An 8,119-nucleotide genomic window follows, 5' to 3' on the forward strand; every position below is an offset into this window, starting at 1 on the left:
AGCACGGATTTGTGTGCATAGAAATTACAAATAAGTTTACAAATTATTAGCAATGATGAGTGAATTTAGCAGAGTTGCCAGATCTAAGGTCATCAAAATGTTGATTATATTGCCCCATACAAGAAACAAACAGAAAAGGCATTTTTAAATGTATACTATTTGCATACCAGCCAGCCCCACACACAAAAATATACCATTTACAATAACATCAAAATATAATTTATTTAAGAAAAAAAACTAAGTGATGTGTAAACCACAGCACTGAAAACAAATATTACTGAGAAAATAAAACCTAAGTAAATTGGAAGCCTTACCACATTTATGAATTGAAAGATTCAACAAGGCAAAGCATCGACTCTTTTCAAATTGGTCTGTAGATTTAATGTCCCCCTGATAAAAACCCAAGCAGTGTTTTGGTCAAGTGACAAACTGATACTTTCAACATTTATTTGAAAATATAAAAACCTCAGTAGCCAAAAATTACTAAGGAAGTAGGACAAATTTGGAAGACTCACAATGCTGGACACCAAGTCCTGTTATGAAACTTTATGCCCAAAACTGGAAACAGCACAAAGTCCATCAAGCTCCCACATGTATGAGTTTGGCTCTTCTCTCTTCTTGTGTTGGTAAATGATCAGAGCCTCACTGTGAATTTGGGAACTTCAAGAGCACTGAGATGAAGTGTGGGAAAAATAAGCTTGCTTTATGGATGAGGTCATTTCTGAATTTATGTCACAGTTCATTTATGCATGGGCAGGTTGATGGGTACGAGGTCATGGAACAGTTGTAATTGCAATTCAGGATCACATGATGCATTATGGGTGTATTAACATCATTATAAATACAAATTACAAGGCCAGAAGTACATCTAGACTTGGAGATTTGCTTTGTTACAAATACATATAATTCTACTATAAGCTAAGCATTAAGAAAAATCTCTACACACATATTAGCATACAGGAAAATCAATACAAATATAAGTGAGAAAATGTTTCAAAATATAAACAGTACATTATTACCTCAGATTACTCTATTTACAGCAAGAAAAACAGGAATCAAAAATTAATTTTATATCAAAATAGTATACGGTGTTTTAAAATTTGAATTCTACTAAAAGATTATTTGTACCTCCAAGTTTTTGTGTTGTATGTGTCTGTTTATTTGCAACTTACAATGATATCTCTCTTATCCTCAAACTCACCAAAGGTGGCCGCATTGAAACATTCTAGAAATTTCTCCTGAATTTTATGTTCACATTTCTAAATAATGCCTCTATTTCTTCATTTTATCTATTTTTAGAAAATTTCTAAAAATTCCAGTTAAAAGAAATGAAAACTTACATTTCCCTCAGCACCCCATAGAAAATATACAAACACACACACCCACAAACAGACACATACACACACTTACCTTCGCTCCACTCTCCTCAATGTTTTATATTACAATATCTATAATTTCAATAAACATTGTTTACATCATTATAACTTCATAAACATTGTTCATAGGTAAGAGAACTATGATTATGTTTCATCTGTTGTACATCCTTGGACTTTAAATTGCCTGATTTATTTTATTATTTATTAATTTTTTAATATATAAGACATTTTATTATTATTATTTTACTATATAACATACTAATTAATACACCAGATTTCATTTTCTCAGGTGCATAGGTCTCTTTGACTCCCCAAGAACGTCAATGTTAACTGTCTTTTGGAGGATTCATTTTCATACAACATCTGTGATACTGTCCATGAGGATACCAATGGTGCTTTAGCAGTAAAGAATATTTTGCTAAGTTGTTCTATCATGGGTCCTTGCTTCCATTGCTCACCTTTTTCTTCTAATCTGGTTTTCAGTGCTTCATCATGTGTTTGTTCATTATTATGCCCAGGATCTGGTTGAGGGACAGGTTTTATGTGTTCATTTAGAACGTCTACAGAAGGGTTGTAGCATACTATTGTCCTGCCATCAGATGTCAAAACAAGCTCTTCTTTACAATTACAGTCATCTGGAACAGAAGAACATGTAGATTTATGACAAACACAATACAAAGCTGTGTCTCTGATTGGAAATAAATGTTTCAAGATAATTCTCTTTGAAATCACTCAATTTACTGCTACTGCTGCCATAGTGTATCAAGATTCTTATCAGCTGGTATGAAAAAAGATGTTTTGAGGAGGAAGTGCTTTTAATATCTGTTTCTAGACAAAGCAATTTTCATCCACCAACAGGTCCTCAAAACTAGCCCACCATCTTGTCTCAAACAAAATTTTCTGTTTTAATTCCTAATTTTTAGATGCGACTTTAGAATCATTGAAGATGCTCAGGGATTTTTCAAATTCCTAGAAATAATTTTCTAATTATTGAAGAACTTCAACTAAACCATCATATCTCCTTTATTCTTGGTGTCTGCACCGCTCCCTGCATTGTCCCCCTGGTCCTTTCTGAAGTGGGTGTTTCCTAGGCCTGGTGCCCAGCAGCCTCCCTGACAGTCTCATCCCCCTACATGAAGCCTCCCGACTCCCAGAGCTCATGACTTCCTCTGAATTGGTTTTAGGTATTTGGATGGATCATATCACCTAGTATATTTGGAGAAATTAAAATAGGGTAATTTTTTCTTTACCAATTTGCAGGTCTGAAAATATCCTTTATCTATGAAAATATACGATGACAGCTGCTCTTGAGAATGCCATTCTGATTTCTAATTATTTATATATGACCTGATTTATCTTTGAAAATTTTTATGATGTTTCCTTTAATCCAGTATTCTTAAATTCTGTATCCCCCATGTCTTGGGATGGATATTTTCAGTTTGTTCACATGGAGGGACATTTGGTGGGAATTTTCTACCATGATGGCAAAAAAATGGAAGTCTTTCCACCAGTACTAATTCTCTGGAGTTTAAATCTGCCTGCTGAATTTTAGGAACAAGATGGAGAAAGGAGCTATTCAGAATTCAAGTGGATTCTGCCTTTATCTTTCTTTTGAGACCTATGCCTTTCTCCTTCCCTGTCTCTGTCCGGTGTCCCTGAATGGAATGCAGGGCCTCTTAGGTTCAGTTCCTGTAAAGAGTCAGGCTCCCTTTCCTGTGAAGGAAAATGGTTACCTGATAAAATTGAGTTTTCTCTCCTTGGCACGGAGTCTTCTGTTTTCTGCTTCATTATCCTTCTATCTTCTTTGACACCTGATTCTTCCACATACTAAAACTTATGGGGATTGTAGCAGTATAAATTAGTCTGTTCATCCAAGACAAATCTTCCTCTTATGACATTAAGCTACAACTTCAATCTCTTTGCCAATTTACTTACCATCCCTCCATCTTCTCTCTGTGTTTCAGAAGTTTGCAAAAGACTCGATGTCTAGTTGTCGTACTCCTCTTCTCATCGTAAACAGGAGTATTTCTCATTTTTAATTAATTCATCATTATTTTGATGAGATCCTGAACCAGAACAACATAATGTGCGGCTATCTGGTATGCAGAACCCAAATCTGCTTAAAAGTAAATAAATATTAAAAGTATTAAAAGTTGTTTATAAACAATGACATGATCACCCTAAAAAATTCTTATCTTGGCAACTACCATTTTTTTTACTCAGACTTCTGGAATAATAATATTTCTTAGGCACATCTTCTGCTTATATAGCATATACTTTTCTTATTAATTTAACCCTTTAAAATATTTTCCAGACTGTGGAAATTTTCCCAGGCCACCTCTGTTTTATCTACCCCCAGCATTAGAACACTACATTTTCAAAATAATGAAAGATCCGAAAGAACATATATATCATTAAAAGTACTCTGTTCTTAAGAAAACCAACCTTTAATCCTATAGCAATTTATGATGCTTATGCCTATTGCAAATCCACTCCTGTGACATCCAGACACTTTATCCACCATATTTTGTCAATTAAAACCCAGAGCTTCATTGCTTTTCCCACTGCACACTGTCTTCACTTCTCCAAGTTACTCTCCCCTATAGAGCAAAATTACCTCATTTTTACCCCGTCATCATATGTGGACAACTTATAGCTAGTGGTTAGAAAATTTCAGTAGTCAATCTTCTCTAAAAGAAATAGAGTGGAAGACATTAGCAGCATCTTCCCAACATCTTTGCTAAAATTCACTCTGCTCATCACCTGTGGCCATACCTGTGACCTCTGGGTGCCTCAGCAGGAGCAAGAGTTCATATTCCAGAGCAGTACTTGTTGCCTCTGTTCCAACACCAAGCAGAACAATTGCAGTTCTTTCAATAATAAACTCAGATGGTTGATTGTTCTTTTCCTAAGAATTATTTGATTATTTGATGGTTGTGTTAGTAAATTACGGTTGCTTACAACATAAATACCTGAAACTGGGTGATTTTAAAAGAAAATGAAATTCATTGCTTACACTTTCAGAGGCTGGGAAGTCTGAAGTACAAGGAACAATCCTGGGGAAGGCCTTGGTAGTAGTAACAGTGACCCAGGGGTCTCACATGCCTGACATAGCCAACCAGAGAGAGAGAGAGAGATTCTCACATGCTCTCTTTTTAAAGCCCTCCAAACCACACCCATGACAATCATCATTAATCCATTCATTAAGACATGGTCCTCAAAACCTAATCACCACTTCAAGGCCCCACCACTTAATTAACATAATAGGATTTCCCACCCTCTTAACAGTCCCAGTGGAGACCAAACTTTCACACTTTAAACCTTGGGAGGACACAATTCAATCCACTGCAACAGTTTTCCAGCATGTTTAATTACAATGAATCCAAAGTAACTCAGGTTGTTCTAAAGAGAAACAAACTTAAAAAATGAAGAGTGCAGTATTAAAACTACAAAAAGAATGAATAGTATGGCAGCAAATGTACATCAGTTACATAGTCTTTATTTCCTAACTTCTTATCACTCGCTTGCCTAAAAATTCCAACTCCCACCCTCTCTTGAAGATAGGTTTACCATGCAACCTATTTCTTGCCAATGACATATAAGCAGGAATCTGCTGATGGCACTTTCTCTCTTTCCTTCTTCTAACTCAAAACATATATAAGAAGGTGGAGGTGGTGTAGACATCACCTTGAAACATGAGTATTTAGCCATCGATAGGAAAGTTCATGTGCTAAGTCTCTGTAAAAAATGGCAGGCACTTGAGTCCATGATGTTTCTGGGCTGTTGTACTAGTTCTAGAATTCCCAACATGAGACTCCCTGTATGTAAGATAAATATACACACTTTTTAAAAGCCATTGTTAATTGGGTTTTTTCTTGTTTGTATGCACACACAATCTTAATTGATAGAAATGGATAAATTAGGGCTATATCTAAAAAAAATTATAAGCGAGAATCAGGACTTTGCAATTCTCAAAAAGTGACATCAGCAACATGTGGAATACAAGTCTCCTGACTCTCCCTCCACCCATGGATGCCCTAAATAAACAACTATTAATTAATAAAATCCCTGTGAAAGAAAGTGATAAATGAAAGACTCCTATATACTGGAGATTGAGAAAATATCCACATTGAACAGACAGGAAAATCTATGGCACACTCAGGCACAGAAACAACCCCAGGCACTGCACCAGGCAGTCCAGAAGAAATACCCAACACCCAGCTTCTCCTGGAGGAGAGGAGTGTTTCAACTACACATATGATGTCCTTACCCTAACGTTCCTCATGGATTGGTTCTTAATTTGCTAACTCAAGGAGTAGAGGGGACTAGGGATAGAGACATTGGTCTAGGTCAGAGAAAAAGGTGATGGTACTATAGGAGCACACAAGCACTTCCATGTGTTCATCTCCTGGGATCAGGGCATAGAAGGAGTTAAAATGCAAATATCCCAGTTTCTCTTCCGAGCATACTCTGCCAGCTATTGCTGCTGACAATTGAGTTTCTAAATAGCCTAAATCAGGGAGTTAACTGGGCCAAAAACCAATAGACATCTCACAGCCAGTGCAGTAGTTTGGACTTCCTGAGCCTCCTTCCCCAGGTCCTCACAGTGATAAATCCAGGACTACACATTCATCCTGAAAACAGCATGCCCATACACTAGTACCACAACTTCTATAGCTCTCACCCAAAGTGCTGCATCTTAACCACCTAGCTCTTGAAGAAATGGAGCTCTGCATTCCTAGGTCCTTCTACATCATGAAAAGTAAAGAAAAGAAAGAAAAGAAATGGGCCTGTAACATATCAAATTCTAGTAGGTATCTCCCCAGGATCAGAAGGACCAGTTTGAATGTGAGTGCTGGCATTGGCCCCAGATCCCCCACTCAGCTTAGTGAAGAAACTGTGGGAGAAAAACAACTGTTCTCGTACACTAAGTGTATGGTGGAACTGACCGGTCATGGGACATCTCCTAGGTGCCAACCAAAACAAACAAAACACTTTGAACAAACACAGAGCATTGAAAGGCACATTAGAATATCAATCTGGATGGATTGGTGAGATCTTTCTCCTACATGAGGCAAGTTTGGCAAGACTTGTAGAAGCAGTTTTCTCATCTCATGTGCAGAAACCATCACAGAGCGACAAGGAACATTAAGAAATAGGGAAATGTGTTTCAAATAACAGACCAAGACAGATCTCCAGAAATTAACCCCATTGACATGGTTATTTGTGATTTACCCAATAGAAAACTCAAAAACAATGGCCATAAACTTGCTTACCCACATCAGGAGAGCAATAGAAGAACAAACTGAGAGTATCAACAAAAACATGGAAAGGATTAAAAAGTACTAAACAGAAATCATAGAGCTGAAGAATACTATAACTGAACTAAAAATTTCAGTCGAGGGGTTCTACAGCAGACTTGACTAAACAAATAAAGGATCAGTGAAATTGAAGACATGTCACTGGAAACCACCCAACCTGAATCGCAAAAACAAAACAAAACAAAACAAAAAACCAGTGAAGAGAGCTTAAGGGACTTATGAAATATTATGAGGTGGAACAACTTATGCATCAACATGCCAGGAAGAAAAGAAAGATTTAAAGGAATGGAAAACATATTCAAAGAAATAATGGCTGAAAACTTCCCCAGCCTGTGAAAAGAAATAGAATCCAGATCAAGGAAGCCCAAATGACACCAAATAACATAAGTCCAAAGAGACCCACACTGACAGACATTGCTGTGGTTTTAATGTCCCTTCAGGTTCATGTTGGAACTTAACCCCCAATATGATGGTGAAAGTTTGGGCTTTTAATAAGCAATTGGATCATGTGGACTGATTCCTCCTGAATGGATTGATTTATTTATAGAGTTATGAGTTGATGGTTTAATGGGTTATTAAAGGCATGGTTATGATGGTCTTATAAGGAGAGAAAGAGAAAATTAGCATTCTTGCTCTTGCCATTCTCACCACATGATATCTTGTATTGCCACTGGCCTCTATACCGAGCCTCCACCAAGAAGGCAGCCTTCACCAGATATGCTAGTCTGGACCACAGATGTCCAGTTTCAGATATCCAGTTATAAGCAACAGAAAATGGACGAATACAGAAAACTGGTACCAAGAAGTGGGCTGTTGCTAATAGCAAATATCTGAAAATTGGAAACAATATTGGACCTGGGTGTAGAGCAGATGCTGTAAAAGTTTAGAAGAGCATTCTAGAGAAAGCCTAGATTCTGCTGAGGACTTAGAACACAAGAAGATAAGTGGCCTCAGAAAGCCAGTCCCTCACCATCACCCTGATGGGCCTCAGCATCTGAGTGATTCAGCCCACCATCAGCAAATCTGGGGTCCAGTGTGGAAAACAGAAGAAGACAAGAAGGGAAAGTTTGGAACTTCTGAGAGTTTTGTTAAGTGGTGGTGAACAGAATGCTGATAGAAATATAAGCTGTATAGACCATTCTGAGGAGGTCTTAGGAGTAGATGCAATGGAGCTTATTGAAAACTGGAGTAAAGTACACTCTCATCATGAACTGGTAAAAAATGTGGCTGCATTGTGTCCATGCTTGAGAACTTCATGCAATGTGGGACTTAGATGTGACGAACCAGAGTATTTGGTGGAAGCAATTTCTAAGCAGCAAAGCATTCAGAGAGCTATGTGGCTACTTCTGACAGCCTACTCTGAGTTACAGCAGCAAAGGCATGATATAAAAGTGAAATTTATAATTAATAGGAAAACAGGGG

The 8,119-nt window shown here is 37.3% G+C and overlaps 1 pseudogene; it reads right to left on the bottom strand.

Moving 5' to 3' along the window:
• Window positions 1-1,702: 1,702 nt before the first annotated feature.
• Window positions 1,703-2,132, bottom strand: LOC134381772 (large ribosomal subunit protein mL42-like; annotated as a pseudogene).
• Window positions 2,133-8,119: the final 5,987 nt, after the last annotated feature.

Source organism: Cynocephalus volans, chromosome 7 (genome assembly GCF_027409185.1).
Source record: "Cynocephalus volans isolate mCynVol1 chromosome 7, mCynVol1.pri, whole genome shotgun sequence".
Taxonomy (NCBI): domain Eukaryota; kingdom Metazoa; phylum Chordata; class Mammalia; order Dermoptera; family Cynocephalidae; genus Cynocephalus; species Cynocephalus volans.